General features: G+C 35.6%; 1 protein-coding gene across 1 annotated transcript in view; it reads left to right on the forward strand.

Annotated features, from left to right (window-relative positions):
* hdac5 (histone deacetylase 5) overlaps positions 1-19,123 on the forward strand; it is a 125,733-nt gene that overhangs the window by 25,013 nt on the left and 81,597 nt on the right. The gene's annotated exons all lie outside the window — the stretch shown is intronic.

Genomic DNA, 19,123 nt, shown 5'->3' on the forward strand with positions numbered 1-19,123 from the left:
CTTTTTCCAACCCTGGTATACATTGGAAATGGTTATCGTCCCATGCCTACTTTCAACCATCATATGTTTCGATGTATTGTGGAATGTTTAAGCAATGGAATACAGTTATCTGAGATGGGGGACTTGAGTCACATGACTCAAGTCAGACTTAAGTCGCAAAACTTAGGAAAAAAGACTCGACTTGACTTGTACTTGACTGTCATGACTTGAGACTTGACATGGACTTGATTTAAATGACTTGAAAAAAGTTTCTTTTGTTAAATACACAACTGTTTGTTATATATCATGGATTCTTTAAAAAGAAAAAAAAGAAAAGAAACAATCTTTACTGATCTTTACATTTAACACAATAATGTTTTTTGTGATAAAAGAAAAAAAACGCTAATTATGATTCAATAATTTTCTTTTCCAAAAATGTACATGTGCACTTTAAGATTGGTTTTGAGTCATGTTTAATTAATAGTATGATATTTTAATGGCTTTGAAGTAAGCACACACATTCTTCTAAGCAGTAAGCCATCTGATTCAAAAGTGATGAAGTGAAGTGTCATTTCAAATGACAGTTTGTATATATTTATTGCAAAAGAAATTGCAAAAGTTTGAAAATCGACAAAAATTTGATTGACTTGAAAGTGACTTGCTTGACCAAGCTACGACTCGACTTGAAATAAGCAGTGACTTGACTTGACTTGAGTCCGACAAAAATTGATTTGACTTGCTTGTGACTTGAAGGTTATGGCTTGAGACTTGCTTGTGACTTCCACATGTGTGACTTAAGGCTGATTTAACTTCTGCGTCAAGCGCACGCGTATTCTACGGCGCAGCCTACACGTGGACGCATAGCCCCTAGCCATGGCCGTCAGCGTTGCTTACGCGCACCTCTCAGAAAAAATGTAACTCGTACGCGTAGCGCAAGCTCTGTGATTGGTCGGCTTGGCAGCACTGACGAGTGTGGGCGGAGGTGAGAGCCACGCGAGCGTGATGCAGCGGGTGTTTATAAGTGTGGAGTTCCGTGAAGGAGCTCCGGATAGAGACTTCTGTATTGTGTTTACCTTATGATTAAACTTGTTGCACGTCTGCCGGTTCCCGCCTCAGAATGAGCGAATTAAGGAAGCGTTCAGAAAAAACAAAACACCAGTGAAGGAACTCGACACAGAGGAACATAAACACCTACTGCCAGCTAGCGTTTCGGAAGTGTATTGCAGAAGTATAAATGCACGGCTACGTGCAAGGCTTGCGCCGTAAGTCACGTCAATCACTTGATGCAGAAAAAACACGGCTTTACTCCCACCTCTGACAGTTATTAACATTTGGTGAGATTTAGAGTCTGAACAAGTCAATGATTGAGGTTATAATGGGCACAGCTTTGTTTTTATTAATTTTGCATTGTGATTTAGACCGATTCACACCAAGATAATTCTAAATTTGTAAAAAAAGAAGAGTCCACACCAAAACTTTAATTCAAACAGCACAGAGATATATGATATTGTATAAATTATTGTGAAAACTATGTTTTTTCTTTTTTCTTTCATAACTTTGACAGTTAATTAGTCCATGCTGCTTTACAGATCTCAAGCATTTAAAGAGATGAAAGATAAAACTTGAGACCACTCTTAATAAGCAGAAGGATTTTGTTTTCTGCTGTAAATGCTAATACAGTTATTGTTTTTTAACCCTCTAAATCAGGGCTCGCGCTCATGTTCATTAAACATGAAAAAAAAACATAGGTGTGGTTACAAAAATATCATTTCTCTTTATTTTTATCGTTGTAGCTGTAATTTGTGGATTTGCCGTTCAATTGCAGCAATGTTTAAAGGAATAATTCACCCAAAAATGAAAATTCTGTCAACTTTTATTCACTTTGAATAAACCTCTTTGAGTTTATTACTTCTAAAATTTTGAAAAATGCTGGTAGGGTTTTTCATTTAATAAAAAAAACAATTATTTCCAACTGTTATGTCCAACTATATGTCGTATTCCATGCTTTTTCCAGCAGTCCGTATTTGTGGTTACGTGGGGGAGATGCCTCCAGAGTTTCTGGAAGAGTTGGAATGTCTGATACTGTATTTTGTTCATATAGTAGTAGTAAAAAGTTTGGACACAAATTATATCAATATTGGTTATTTTTTTATTTGCTCCCTGATATCAATATCAGTATCAATACCACAAAAAACTGTTTTGGTCAGGTTCTATTCACTTAAACCTTAATTTATGTGATAATAAATATAAAGTTGAGTTGAAAATGAAAATGCATGTGTAACCAGATATCATAACCATGCTGCTCTTAAAGTGACAGCAGGCTATATTTCTAATTTCCCATAATCATGCTGCTGGTACCTCTTGATTTCCAAAGAAATCTTTTTCCTATAGAAGTCAATGGGAATCAGCGTTCTTCAAAATATCATCTTTTGAGTTCAACCAACGAAAGAAACTCATAAAGGGAGAGTAAATGATGAGGTTATTTTTTGGCTGAACTATCCCTTCAATATTTTATTGTAAAAATCCTTGGTGTGAACAAGCCTTTATTTTCTTTAATTTAAATAGGATGCCTACAGTCGCCACTGTGTCAGTGAAGCTTTTTTAAGCATCTAAAGCCCTTAATTAAAGTCAAATGAAGTAGTTTTTATGGTTCATAAAATGTGGTGATGTTTCAAAATCTGCACACTAATTGGTAACATCAAATTAATCCATTAGTGTGGTGTTTGGAAACAAATGGTTAGCATGGCTTCATTTAAAGGCATTTGTTGTTGTAGTAGTTAGTAGGGCCACGAGACTCACAGCTGTAGCAATTACAGATCACATTTGGAAGAAGATTTTTGGTCCATCAGCAGCATGCGAGTAACCCATTGTTATGATTGTGTGTGTAATTGCGTATAATTGTCTCATCTCAGGTGACGCTCAGCCAGATTTGTTGCACAGGCAGATGAAAGCCGTGGATTTCTCTGAGTCTTCCTGCATCTGTTGTCTTGCAGCTTCCTTCTCAATCCTCGCCCTTTCTTTTCTTATCACTCCATTCTTAATGCTCCTCTAATTCATACCTTCAGCCTTGTGTCTGCCCCCAATCTCTCCTCCTTGCCCGCCTTTCTCTGACTCTCTGCTGTTTATAATTAGAACTGGTAACAACCTCTATTAACCCTCTGTCCCCCTCATGACGTCTTTTTGAATGTCACTGGATTCTGTGGCAACCTTCTTTACATCAACACTGACCAGAAGATTCTTTCCTGATTGGCTTGCTTGCTCACTATGGTTGAAACTCATTGGTTCTTTCAAGTATTCACGCTTTCTGTGTGTATGACTATTTGATTGGGGTTTTATTGAGCTCCAGTTAAAGAGATGAAGTGTTTTTTGGTCCAGCATTTTGTGATCATTAATTGCTATTGATAATATTAAAGTGGGTAGTTGGATTTGGTGTGATAGCTGTCTAAATAATTTGAACATAGCCAAATTATGTTCTTTCTGTTTTGTATTTTTCTCTTGGGGTGATTTTTGTAAAGTTCAGAATCCTTTAAAAAAAAAGCATTGCTTTGTCAGTACAGTCAAATCTGGATAATATTATAAGTAAAATTCCCAAACCAAAGTGAAAGATGAAGTATTGGTTCCTTAAAATATTTCCTAAATAATTCCTAACAGACTGTCTCTAAACCATGGCAATAATGTTTAGTTGCTGAAGTTTCATATAGAAAAGTATTTTTGCATTTTACTACAGGGCTCGAAATGAACTTTTTTTTACTTGGCAGCACCAGTGCTCTTAACTTCAAATATTTAGGAGCACCAGAAAAAATTTAGGAGTACCCACTAAAAAACGAACGAGCACCACTGCAAATTATATATTAAGGGATTTATTGTATTTGAAAACAACATTAATTAGGACTAACAAAAAACAGAAACAACTATCTAGACCAGGGGTGGGCAAACTCGGTCCTGGAGGGCCGGTGTCCTGCATAGTTTAGCTCCAACTCTAATCAAACACACCTGCTTATAGAATTCTAGTGACCTTGAAGAAACTGATTAGCATGCTCAGGTGTGTTTGATTAGTGTTGGAGCTAAACTGAGCAGGACACCGGCCCTCCAGGACCGAGTTTGCCCATCCCTGATCTAGACAATGCTGTGATGACTTATTGATATTTTGGCAATAATTCCAAAATGAATGTATAATAATTGTAGAATATTATTGATGACGATGATAACAAAAATACTAACAATAAATTACATTCATGCTGCCTTGAATGTGCTTGAATGTGAGTTATCTGCTATAAAAAGTCCTACTGTTACATTATGAAAAATAAATTTATGGTTTGCATCAAACACAAATTATGCATTGCAGTGAGAAATATTTATTTTGCACTATTGTTTTTATATGCATGTCAATTTAATAAATAATATTTCTGCTACAAACCAAACGAAAGATTATAATCATTCAATTCGCTGCTGAAAGCTGCAAAGCAGTCATCAGCTATTAAATATAAAAATAAGAATGGACAAAAGAAAGAAAGAAAAGTGTCACTTCTGCCACTCAAAGTTTTGGTTTCGGTTTGTGTCATTTAAAATGCTCAGTCTCATTACGCACTGATTTTTATTTTTCTGTATTTGTGGAAAAAAGCAGGCTGGTCACCCGGCCCAATATATGAGCGGGGCAGAGCAGGATTCTCAAGATGACCACCTGCACAATACCGTTCTTTGTTATGAGCCGCAGTTACAGTCTAAACTTAGTAAAGGTGAGCTTTTTGTCGATGATGTGTACAGTATTAGATTTTACATTTAGTGGCCATTTGCGCTGAACACGCAGTGAACACAACGCATCGAGATTCGGGCACCTTCTCCGAAAACACTCGATTGATCTCAGCTGGCGGATCAATATTCACCACATGATCGATGTCATCGGCGTCATTATTTGTAACTTAAGGTTGGGTTTGCAAACCTGTGTATCTTTCATTCTTCAGCCATTTGCGTTTCCCGAGGACACAAAAGCTCCCTGTCATCTGACTGCGGAAAGCCTTGAGTGATTGACAGCTAATATGAACCAATATAGCGGCAGGGAAGACAGATTCAGCACGTTTTTAGAAAAAATCAAAACAGGTGGCTCTGCAACCATTATATGCAGTCGCACAAATGCTCTCAAATATATTATGAGGTCGCATAGATTAAATTTTGGCCGTATATGCGACCAAAATAGTCACAATTTCGAGCCCTGTACTAACATTTTAGGTTTTTATACAAAACATGTCAAATTTGAATCTTGGAATATTTCTTATGTGGTTTCAGAAATGTAAATGCATTCATTCTACGTCAGCGCTTCTTTAAATGTAGACCACACTTCTTATTCAGCTTCTGTATTTTCTCTGCAGTGGATTTTGCTGATCTTTATTTAATTTGATTTAGTAACGAGCTTTATTCTTTCACCTAAGAGCATTTGAACCTTACTGGTTTGATTCTCCTGGTCTCATTCACTTCCATTGATTTTTTTTTTTGCTGTAAGTTACAGCTTGTAATGCTGCTTTGTTGCAAAATTGTATTCTTGTATTATATTATATTATATTATATATATTATATTATATTATATTATATTATATTATATTATATATATTATATTATATTATATTATATTATATTATATTATATTATATTATATTATATTATATTATATTATATTATATTATATTATATTATATATGTGCATTTGTTGATAAAATTATTACAAAAGTGACTACAAGAATACCTGAATATTTATGTCATTGCGTCCTTATTTGTAATCAATTGTTTGTATTTTATAAGAATTTATGCTTAACAGCACCTAAATTACATTCATTGTAATGCTGTAATGCAATCATTGTAATGTACCACCAAGTTTTACCATATTGCTTTATTGTAGAACTTTCTGTTGTAGTATATATTAAATTTAAATGGCACATATTTTTATGTAACAAGGAAAAAATTGCTCTTTTTTTAATCTAAACGAATCAATTTATGGCCTGAAAATCAATTTAGGGTGCAAATGTCACAGATATACTCATTTAAGTAAGAGCCGATATGGGGATATTGGTTCAAATTTCAAGAGTTACACTCCAGACCTGAATGGCCGATTGCCAAGTACAAAGGACAAGTACATGCGGAGCCCTGAGGAGTTTTACTTTTCCTCTCTTGAAGTCCCATTGGATTTTAAAACCACTGATTTTAAAACCACAATGTTTGGTTTTAGGTGCTCTTATAATCACTTTCCTTGTAATATTTTTTTAACCAAGGCCCAATCCAAATTCTACCCCTCAGCCCTTGCCCTTACCCCTACCCCTACCCCTCATTTTGCGCGTTCCCGTGAAGGGGTAGTGGTGTCCCAATTCTCTTCAGCTTGAAGGCCACACCAGCTACAACAGCAGGATAGTTGCACCCGCAAGTAAGGAGATCCACAAATTAGTATTATTTTTGTCATTATTACAAATTTTTACAACAACACAAGCACATGTTTTAATATATTCATATCCGCGTTTATGTTTTAACGTCATGCTTTTATAAAAAAACGCTCTAATAAAACCCGCTAAATTTCGCAATCTATAATCCCTAATAATAACTCCTGTACAGCAGTCCCACAACATTCTGACACTAGATGACACTGGAATACCCTGTCAGATAAGTCTAATGGCTGGGAATGACCTTTTTACAGTGTCTGCTATAATGTTAGTCTTGTTTTCGTGTGTTTATATAGATGAATATGGCCACTGTGTAAATGCACAGTATAGTTATGATCTTATTGCCACATTAGATCGTTCATTCATTCATTTTCTTTTCGGCTTAGTCCCTTTATTAATCCGGGGTCGCCACAGCGGAATGAACCGCCAACTTATCCAGCACATGTGTTACGCAGCGGATGCCCTTCCAACCGCAATCCATCTCTGAGAAACATCCATACACTCTCATTCACACTCATACACTACGGACAATTTAGCTTTCCCAATTCACCTGTACCACAAGTCTTTGGACTGTGGGGGAAACCGGAGCACCAGGAGGAAACCCGCGCGAATGCAGGGAGAACATGCAAGCTCCACACAGAAACGCCAACTGACCCAGCCTAGGCTCGAACCAGTGACCTTCTTGCTGTGAGGCAACAGCACTACTTACTGCGCCACTGCGTCGCCACATTAGATCGTTATGATAACATAATATATGTCTTATACATATATATATAAAAAATAGAATTGGGATTGGGTCCAAGTTTCTAACACAAACATTAGATTTAACTGGACATTATTTTATTTTATTTTATTTTATTTTATTTTATTTTATTTTATTTTATTTTATTTTATTTTATGTGTATTTGGTGATAAAATTCTTACAAGAATGACTACAAGAATACCTGAATATTTTCATCCCTTTTTGTACATAATTGTTAGCATTTTATAAGAACTATATATAGTTCTAGCTTAACAGCACCTAAATTGCATTCATTATAATATAATCATTGTAATATACCACCAATTTTTACCATATTGCTTTATTATAGAACTTTCTGTAGTAGTTTTGGCCAGCTGGAATAAACCAATAATATCATGTTTATCATCTCAGGCAGGGTGCCATAGATGTTGTCAAAGGCTCTTGCTTTACTGGCCTGTGATGAGGTCCAGTGGGTCTGGAGCTCCATGTGATCAAGCATATCCAGGCCCATGAAGGAGAAAGAGCGTCAATCCATTCAACCATGCAGCAAGGCCTTTTGTTCTCTTGGGGACATGTCGTTCAGTTCTGTTCCTCCAATAAAAGGTCATTTGATCTGCAGAAGCCCTTCAATATAATGAGCTCCATGCTTTGCACTTGGCAAGTTCAGGAACACACGTGTCATACGTTGTGTCCTCAATCACTTTCTGTGTATTCTTTCTGGTGTCTTCAGAGATGTTTTCTTGCACGTTACTTTGGCTTGCTGTTAAGTCAATCAGTCATTTGTGAAATAACAATGCATCTTTAATGAAGTTATGGGATCATTATGGGATTTTATTACATTCCAGAAGAAATGAAGAAATGTGCCCAGGGCTACATTTTTGAGAACCAAGAAATATGTACATGTGCTTGCAGTTTTTTCTTCACAAATCCACTAGATCGCACCATGTACATTTTTGACAATCTCAAATACGTTATTGGGGCACATTTTCTTATACGTGCCATTTCTTGTAGATCCATCAGAGGTTGCTGTATACATTTCTGTGCATATTGACTTCCTTCTCATGTACGTTCATGAGAGAAGCTGGTCGGCTTGTCATCATGCACATCAGCTTGATATCAACTGACCCATCCTTTCTGTATATCCAATATAGTGATTGGATAGTGATCCAATGATAGTGTTTTCAGAAGCAAAAAGCCATCGCAGCTGCATACTTGTACCAAAATTTTACAGTGCTATTTATGGGTTTCTTTTACCTCAGGGGTGTCCAAACTCGGTCCTGGAGGGCTGATGTTCTGCATATTTTAGTTCCGACCTCAATTAAACACACCTGAGCTAGCTAATCAAGCTCTTTATAGGTATACTACAAACTTCAGCAAGGTGTGTTGAAGGAAGTTGGAACTAAACTATGCAGGACAGCGGCCCTCCAGGTCTTAGTTTGGACACCCCTGGTTTACTTGGTTTCTGGAACTATCCTTTGCCCAGGTCCTCTCCGTTTTGCGTCCCAAGTGTAACATCATATGTGATGATCTACCAAGCAAAATAGTCCTGCTGTATAAGGCGTCCATACAGAGGTAAACAATCAGCAGTACCCTCGTAGGGCTTGTTTTACTTATTCATTGGTTCTCAAAAAATGTAGTCCTGAGCACATTTTCCTAATGAGCCTGTGCTGCTTTATTTTTTTGTCTAAGGATGTTTCAATCAGGATTTTTACAGCAAAGTAAAACCATTATGCTACTTTAGTTGTGGTGCTTATGGTAATGATACATAATGTTGTTTTAATCGAGGATCAAATAAAATAAGCAAAGTCAATATTTATTTTAAAATTAATTTTAATGCTACATAAAAACAGTATTTATATTAGAACACTGAAAAAAAATATTCAAAGATGATTCCTTGGATTTATTAATTTTTTTTACGTTAAGTGGTTGTAAGCAATTCAATTGGGCTGAATTTAAACAAACAAATTAAGTTGAACATTGCACAATTTAATTTGATTGTTTAAATTCAACACGAATAAATAGTTTGCAACAGTTTTGCATGCAACACTTTTTTCAGTGAATACATTGCTTATTAAAAACTTGCCAGAAAGTGTCAAACATAACTGCAACGCATAAGGTATAATTAAACATATCCAACATGTGAAAGGAATAGTTCTCATGCTAGTAGCTGGTATGTAATTGCAATTGAAAAGTAATGACAACATATGTTTTTATGTTACTTGAACTTCTGTCTTTTTTTTTTAACTTTATTTATAGAAGTTTTTATAAAAACATAACATCTAATAGTGTACATCATGTATATATGTTAACAAAATGATCTCTGTGTTATTTACTTAAACTTCTCTTAATAAGTTAATCAGGTTTCAACATAATTTAAGTAATGCACATTTCAACTGGTTTAAGTCTGTTTAATTGAAGTAAGTTAAAGTGACTTGTAAAGTTTATTTATTTCAACTTAAAAATGTAAAGCAGCCGCTTTTTTACAGTGTAGTTTTTCCTCCCTCCATGGAAGTCAATCAGTATCAGCTACCAGCATTTTTCTAAATATCTTCGTTTGTGTTTAAGAGAAGAAAGAAACTCAAATAGGTTTTAAACAAGTAAAGGGTGAGTACAAAATGAAATCCTTTTCAATTTTGGATGAACTATCCCATTAATTACAACAAAAACAAACAAAAACATGTTTTTTTTTCCATATTTTGGCTACATAGTATAATCACTGAAGCTGCAAAATGAATCTTTTCCTAAAATCCTTGTAATTTTATAATGAGAACATTTCTGAGTGCATTTCACACACTAAACAAAGGTCATTGGTGACTAATGTATTTGCTTTCATAAGCTAAATGGCTTTAATTGGTTATAAATATTGATTTGATATAACTAAAATGCTCAAGAAACCAAAAGATGCCAAATCTGATCAAATGTGTGCAGATCTAAATCTAATACCGCAAATGAAACCTTTTCATTCATTTTCAGATTTGACTTTAATCGTCACAACCATAATGATTTTGTTTAACTAAGCAGTGCCATTTTTATCTTGAAGTTGTAGTTCATTTTGCTGGGATTATTTGCCACAAGCCCCAATCAGTTACATTCAATCAATCACAGCATGTTGTCTTATATGGGAACACCATTCTCTATCTACAGTATTCGAACCTTCATTTCTTGCAACTGTTGCAAACATTAATTTCTCCTCAATACTGCAAGAGGCATTCCCTTTCTCTGGCTCAGAGGATCTTCTCATTATCAGCATCTGTTAATATTTGGTGGAAAATACAGACAAGAGTTTATGCAAGTGTCTGGGTTCTCTCTTGTAAATGTATTTGCTAAATCATGTAGTTCTATTAATTTTGTTATTTATAGTATATGGTATATGCAGTAGAGATGTTCTCATCAGTTTTTTAACAATCAACACCACCTATTTCCTTAAATCAACAGATCCAGATGTGCATCTTTTATCTTTGCTCTGTTATCCATCCATAATACTTTAACCTCCAGTTTCCAGTTGCAAATTTCTCTGGAAAAAGTGAGCTAGGTCGGTAATCTTCAAATGAGTCAACCTCTTCGAAGTATTGATTTCTCCCAAATACTGCAGGAGATCTTCCTCCAGCCCAGAGGATCTTGTCATTATCTGACTGCATGTGTTAATATTTGAATGGCTGGAATAAAAACAGAAGTGTGTGTGCTTGTGTGCGTGTGTGCGTGTGTGCGTGTGTGCGTGCGTGTGTGCGTGTGTGCGTGTGTGTGTGTGTGTGTGTGTGTGTGTGTGTGTGTGTGTGTGTGTGTGTGTGTGTGTGTGTGTGTGTGTGTGTGTGTGTGTGTGTGTGTGCGTGTGTGTGTGTGTGCGTGTGTGTGTGTGTGTTTTCTGGCAGGGAGGAGCATTGCAGTGAGGGCTGTGCAGAGAATGAGTCATCACAGCTTTCTATTTGAGGAGAAAGAATCTGTATGCATCCCCTGTGCTGTGCTGTGTGTGTGTGTGTATGTGTGTGTCTTTGAATCCTCACTTTGGGTGTAAGTGCACCAGTCTATGCCTTGATATGAGTCATCAAATTATGATTCTAAAAAAGGTTGTTTTTCTTGCTGTAAACGTATACGGTCGCAATATCAGCCTTTCATTGGCAGTTTATTGATACATTTGACCGCATATGACCAGAAAGATTTTTAGAAGACTTGTGTTGGTGTGTGTGTGTTGAATGTCCTTTAGACCCCGTTGCAGAGTAAACGCTAATTCTCATTGCCTTTCCCTCGCAAGAATGTCTGGCACTCGCTCAAACGAGGAGATTCAAGAAGCAATTTTTGCAAACTGGAGCTAATTTCTCATTCCTTCCAGGTGATTCAATATGATTTCTTTTATTGGGTTTGTTTTTGGACTTGACAGCGCTCTCGGAATGGATTTTGCGAACCTGAGAAATTCTCTTTGCTCATAATCAAGACAACTAACAAATTGCTCATCGATCGGACGGTTGTTATTCAGGTGCTATCGACAGGCCCTGGACTCGCCTGTGTGGGGTTGGATCGACTTGCAGTGAAATGATCCCAAGGCACTGGCCAAGTTCTTTGAGCGCCCGTGTCTGATTTAGGCGCAGTGACATGTTGTGCAAAAGAAAAAAACCCAAACAAGAACAAAAACAAGACATAAATGCTGTTAGGGGATTATGACTGGTTATAGGGCAGCACAATAGTGGAAAATTCTTGAATTTTTCTGTGATTTACAGTGCATCCGAAATTTATTCATAGCGCTTCACTTTTTACACATTTTTTGTTACATCCTTATTCCAAAATAGATTCAATTTATTTATTTTTACAAAGTTCTACACACAATACTCCATAATGACAAGCTGATAAAAGATTTTTAGAAATTGTTGCAAATTTATTGAAAATTAAAAACCTGAAAAAAAATCACATGTACATAAGTATTCACAGCCTTTGCTCAATATTTTGTTGATGCACTTTTGGCAGCAATTACAGCCTCAGGTCTTTTTGAATATGATGCCACAAGCTTGGCACACCTGTCTTTTGGAATTTTAGCCCATTCCTCTTTGCAGTACCTCTCAAGTTCTGTCAGGTTGGATGGGAAGCATGTTCAATAGGATTTAGATCTGGGCTCTGCCTGGGCCACTCAAGGATATTCAATTGACCAGGATTAATTACTAATCTAAAAGAATAACTAATTATACAAAATGTTGTAATAATGTAAATGCTTAAAAAATGTCTTGTTGACAAAGCGGTAATAAAAGGGGTAAACTTAGGGTGTTTTCACATCTGCCTCATTTCGTTCAGTTGAATCACACTAGAGTTCGTTTTCCTTCTTTGTGCAGTTCGTTTGGACAGGTGTGAATGTAGCAATCGCACTTGAGTGCACACCAAAGGCGGACTAAAAACGCGTACCAAGACTTCCTTGAAGAGGTGGTCTCGGTACGCTTTTAAAAGACCACTGGTGCGGTTCATTTGTGGTGAGAACATGATCCGAACTAGAACAGACCCAATCGCAAAAAGTACAGCACCTTTTTAGAGTAATCCAGCTGCCGTAGTCCAATGCGCTGTGTATTATGAGATGTTGAGGAAAGATATTTGTTGACAACGCTTTACCAACAATTTTAAACAGAAGGAGAGAGGAATAGAGGGAAAAACATTACCTGATGGATCATTGGTAGGGCCAGACGAAATCTGCGGACGTTTTTTGCTATTTCTGCTGAGAATTTTTGGTAAAAATCTGCGGATTTCTGCTGAATTATTTTGGGAGCATCATAACTAAAACCCTAATATGTGAAATACAAAATAATATCTTTTTAACTTTTATTTAATGTTTAAAATGCAGATCAAATTAGATTCACTTTATTTGGTAAACAAAGCAAGTCTCTCATATAATATATCTACTAAAAGACAGAAAATATTACTTTACAAACTGCATTGTACATAAATCAGATGAACATTTTCATATCAGTCAATAATATTACTGTAATTCATTTAAAAACTGAATAAATATAGATTTATTCACATTTACTCAAGTAAATAAACAGAATCAATGATAGGCTAAAAATCAGCGGAATTCTGCGCACACCGATTCCGTGTGAGCCTATTGGTAATATTTTCGGAAGATGACCATGTCACAGTTTAGCAAAATTAATTCACGCCTCCTCCTGAAGTGACTTGCGATGCTCCTTCGCCGTTTGCAATGCGTTAAAACATTATTTTCCAGCCGCAGCCATGCTTCATTGTCAAAATGTATAGTTTGTCTAAAGTGATGTATACAAATTATATAGTATACTATGACCACGGACACAATCAATCAGCTGGCGCAGTCGTCCCTCCATAGTGAAAATTGTGTCCTGCACATTAATTCTGACCAATCGAAAAGCAGTTTAGGAAATATGTAAAATAACATCTGGCCAATGAGTGATGTGTATTTTGCCACTTGACTGCATTTTGGTTCTTTTCAACTGGTTCGGACCAAAGCAATCAGTGTGGTGTGAAAAGGACGCAAAAACGGCAGAAAAATGCTACAATGTATCATTTGTTGCCCTTGGTCTGGACCAAATGACCCAAGCCACAGATGTGAAAGCACTCATAAAGATGTAAAATGACAATTAATTCGTATTTTTTATTATTTTTTTTGGGCTGCACTGTGATCCTTAAAATGTCTTTTAACATGTCACCAATTAAAAGCAACTTGTTGACTGTAAATCATGGTAAAAATGTATGATTCAGGACATGTTTTAACATTTGCAAAGCTCAAGGAATAAAGTCAAGAGTTGATCCGTGCTTTTTATACTTAAAATACACTTTCCTAACATGGCAGCGGTCACAGGACAGTCTTCAGTAAGAGAGCTGGTTATCTGTGTGAGAAACCGCTGTGTTTTTCTTGGCTTTGTTGTAATTAATCCCATCCAAACCAAGTCTATTTTTGTGGGCTCGTAAGTGTGAGCTAATATAGTGCATGTTATTTAGGGTGGGAGAGAGAGCGAGAGAAAAAGAGAGAGTTCACATGCTCCCAAAGCTTCAATGCACATTTAGCCCATCTGTCTGCAGCCACAGTGAAGAACGGCCACATTTATTTACCATTTTTCTCCAGCGTCCAAGATTCCTTCAGAACCCGGTGGCAAAAGGTTACAGCTCGCTTTGGGTTGGCCTTAATTGGGTCAGGTCTGGCTAAAGGCGAGAGACTAGCTGTCAAACAAAGTCTGCTGCCAAAGTCCTTGACATTACCAACATGAGTTCATCACTCGTGAAAAAAAAGGGGCTTAAAAAACAAGTGGTGCGCTCCCCCCACCTTCCCATGGCTAAATATAAGCCCAACTAACGTCAGTAAGCCCAAAAGGTACATCCACCTATAAATAACAGGGGCGGCTGGAAACTAAAGCCAACATACAAGACTGAAGTTCAAAATACCATGTAAAATCTTCGACGTTCGCACAGCTGCAGGGCAACTTGCTCGTAACCTCATAAAAGAGCAACAAGTGAAACGTCTTTTCAAGATGCATTGCACATGATCAATATTCAGTTAAATTCAAGGTTATTTACAGCATTTTTAATAATGCTTATTTCATAGTTAGTAGCTTAACAGACCGAATACATGGATGTTCTTAAGTATTAAGAGTCATTAATTATCAGAGGCTTCTATGTCAAAGTAATGTCCATTTTGAAGAAATGTAGGATATACGCCTCCAGGTAATGACTGTATTCGAGCAAGATGAACATGATTACATACAATGCTTGGCAAATTGTATGTTTTATAAGCTGAGTTTGAGTCATATTATGTCATCATATCACAGGTGATTTGGTCATCTGAGATATTTAAAGAAGGCTGCATTCAAACTGAAGCTGGCATAATCTCAAGATGGGTATCCTGAGGTGGAAACAGAAAGCAAATGGAGAAAAATATGCACATCGTCTGTTCCAACAGGACTCAAAATTGAATCTTTGTGACCTAAAAATATATTTCGGAGCATCTATATACTCATACAGTGTTAAACATAACAACACAATCACACAGAAAGGATCTTTAAATCTAAAGTTGAGAGATGCCGCAGGTCAGGAATTTTACATGTCTCCCATCCAATTACTAATTAGACTCGACCCTGCTTGTCTTCCGAGATTGGATGTACTCCGGGTGAGATGGTCGTAAGCTAAAAGCTCCGTCAACTTGCTTCCGTAAAACAGAATCTCACAACACTTGCCTCGCCTCTGAGTTTTTCTGATTGGTCCACTGCTTTGAAACTGACATTAAGAATTGAGTCCCTGATTTGGCGTTATTTTTTACCAATACATTTAGGACTATTAGGATTTGTTTTTAATTTAATCACTTTATTTTAATTTGCCAACATTACTAAGGCAAAACCAAAAATATTTAAACAAAATATCTGATCTCTTTATAAAAAAATAAACATACGTGTTAAAGAGACTCTCAAACTTGGTAAATAAAAATGTTAGCAACATCATCTTAGCAACTTCTGTTTTACGTGGATTTTAAAGAGTGTGATGAAATATAGAGTGATATGCACACTGTCGATTTCTCATTGGCCGTCCATTGCTTCTATTTACAGCATCAGTTCAAGTGTTGTCTTAATTCTTTTTCTATGGATGCCAAGACATGTTGACCAAGCTTTGATTTCGACTGCGTAAATACAGACAAACATGCACGTAGCCTGTGTTAGATCACGCCTTATGGCCAGGCAATGATAGGAGGCTCTGGGTACAAGCACATCTGTTCCATGTTGTTTTTAAACATGCCTTTTTTTTCAAGCAAGTGCTTGACAAAGCTGCTCTTTGATCGTTGCACGCTCTTGAGCCAAATCCATTTTAACTCTCCAGTACACTAGTGGTCATGGTGACAGACGGCTCTAAGAAAAACACGTCAGAGGTCTAATTTAGGCGCTCTGTATGAATCTTACCCTTTAATATTGGTGCAGGACCAACTTTCCTCACATGAAGCAAATGTTTAGCCGACAATGTAAGAAAACTGTGAAACCGCGCAGTCTCAGATTTGTTTTCTCACTCTTATTTAGTCTTGACGCATCTTTCCTGGAGCTCAGTGCTTGTGCAACAGGTCGGTTCGTCTTGGATAAAAAAAATGCAATGAACATGCATCAGGCGGTCGGAGCCTAAACTGAAGCATAACATTGATGGCCGATAACCACGTCATATATCAACCTGGAGGGTATGAAATCAGTGGTGCAGTTCAGAATGGATGCATTATGCTGCTCTCACACCAAGCGTCAGGCATATTTGGCGCATTACTGATTTAAATTCACCACCAGACATCATTCTGGTCTCTTTAAATATTGAAATGGCAATGTAGGTCTCTGTTGTCTGCTGTAAAATGTGCATTTCAGCAGCAGAGGGTCAAATATTATATTTATTATGAAAATAAATGTAATGCCCCTGTGCATTTTGCTCATTTTAAATTGTATTATTATTTTTATTATTATTAATAGTAACAATTATAAAAATAAAATGATTATAATGAGTTCTTAATTGTCGAAATATATATTCTAAATTTGATTTGTGCAATTTAAATGTTAATTAATTTGCTAATTAAATGCTAATTTGACAAATAAATAACATTTTTGTATTGTGCATAATTTGTGCATATACAATTAACTGCATAATAGTAATTGCGCTTCCATATAACTAATTAAATAATAATATTTTTATTAAATAATTTTAATATCAGAAAAAATAATTAATATTGTAAATATTTATTTAATTTTAGTAAGGATACATTAAGTCTATTTATTTAAAATGTGCAATTTGAAAATAAAATAACATATAAATAATTCCATTACAATTTTTAAAGATGTTTTTATTTCTATTTTAATGTATTAATAACAGTAATAAAGATAAAAGTGTTATGTTTTATAAGTTACTGTTGTTGATTTGACGGCATGTCACCCATTTGGTAATGCTGCATTGGCCGTCCTAGTCTTTTGACCCACATGCGCTTGTGAAACGGTGACCCTAGTGTTCTCTGTGTCAATAGTGCTGACGCACATTCCCTGTGTAAGTAGCCAGCAATTCTCAGTACTGAAAGCTTAGATTTAAACGCCTGTGTTTCAAATGCATGAATTGGTTCCATTCATAATACCGTGCTTTGGCACAAATTTAGCCAAGCTCGTTCTGTTTTGTATCTCGTTTGCCCTCGTGTTAGCGTGCATTATCAAGTTAAACTGTGTTTGGTTTCACTCCCCCAGTCCTGTCATGGTCTTTTGTCTAATTTCTGGCTCATATTATTGTTTTTGGCTCCTCTAGTTACATGATTAACAATCAACCATCTCTTGTCTTCCACCTTCTATCTCTCTCTCTCTCTCTCTCTCTCTCTCTCCTCTCTTTCTCTCTCTCTCACACACACATACAAGCTCTCATATTCAAATAAGCTTTATTGAGAATAAATAATTGTCAAGTATTGCCAAAGCATTGCACATTACATAAGCAATGAATACAATTGTATAGTGATTACATGTACATAAAACAATTAGAGTTTTATTTAAAAAAGATAAAGACTGAAATGATTATTAAAAAGGTAATGGAAAAAAATAAATGAGATAAAAGATAGGGATGTAACAGATCATATTTTATTCGTGATTCGTACGGACACACATGACCCGTAGATTAATAATTTTTTTACTTTACCAGATTAATTCTAAATGTGCAATGATCGCAGAGAGATCACCTCTCACGTCATTCAAATCACAAGTGTGAAAGCATTTAGGCGTTCTGTCAAATATAATGTTGACGGAAGACGTTGCGGTAGGTTATTCAGGATGTGGTGGTGGGTTTCTTAGAAGGAGTTGGTTATTAATTTGTGGGTTGTTAAAGGTGTTTTTTTGTCACTACTTGTTACAGTGATTCAGTGTAAGCTGCACGATTAATCATTAAAAGATCGGGATCGCAACACCCACGCAACATAAATTATAAATGATGGTGATTTGCATATGTTTATTAATGCTTCAAATCGCTGCTTTCAAATCTGTTTGAAAATGCAAAAATCAAGAAAGAGATTCAGTCTTTAGTGTTTTGAGTTAGTTACAAAGTTACAAACAGTCAAATAACAAAGAAGTACTGGGATAACAGTTTATAGTTTAGATAAAACCACTGATGTTTATGGTAGAGATTAAAATCACCGCCATATGCATTTAACTTGACCCTCAAAAATTAAAGTTGTCGGCAGCAATTACATTATTTAACCAATGCCACTGAATAATTCTTCAAAAATGACACTTCTATCAATGAAACATGAAGTTTTATGAGTGAATAACTGAATCATTTATTGAAAACGAGACTAAAAATAAATATGAATTGTACAAATTATAATGTTAGATTTCTACATTTAGCGTTATCAGCAACAGTAGTAGTAACAGTGAATTTTTTACAGGACTGAATATTTAGCAATTTATTTTTATTCAGCTGATTATTTCTTCATTTTATTTTAAATTTTTAAATATGTTTTTGTAATACATGGAAAGCAAATGACATTTGTCTCCTCCTGTCTCCTCCGAAAAATGGTCCGATCCTTGAAAAAAAAAAAATATTGTGATCCGAACCGTGAGATTTGTGATCCACAATTTACACTAATACTGTATTAGATAATATATAAATATATACAGTTCAATTCAGTATTTGCTTTATTGGCACGATAAGCCATGATGGCTTTAAAAGCAAAAGCATTTACATTAAAAATAACATACATATATATAAAAAAAAAACAGTAAATAAAAAAATAATAATAATTAATTAAAAATAAATCAGAATAAACTCTTTTTACAGTTTATATATAGGATAAACATTATTATAGAATAAACATTATTATACTATTCATATATATATATACAATTCATATTTATGTTTAGTCTCATTTTCAGTAAATGATTTAGTTTTTCACTCATAAAACTTCATGTTTCATTTCTAAATGTGTTACTTTTGAAGAATTATTCAGTGGCAAATTTTTGATGGCTGATTGTCACCTACTGGGTAAATAATGTTATTG

This window comes from Danio aesculapii, chromosome 3 (assembly GCF_903798145.1).
Source record: "Danio aesculapii chromosome 3, fDanAes4.1, whole genome shotgun sequence".
NCBI classification, from domain to species: Eukaryota; Metazoa; Chordata; class Actinopteri; order Cypriniformes; family Danionidae; genus Danio; species Danio aesculapii.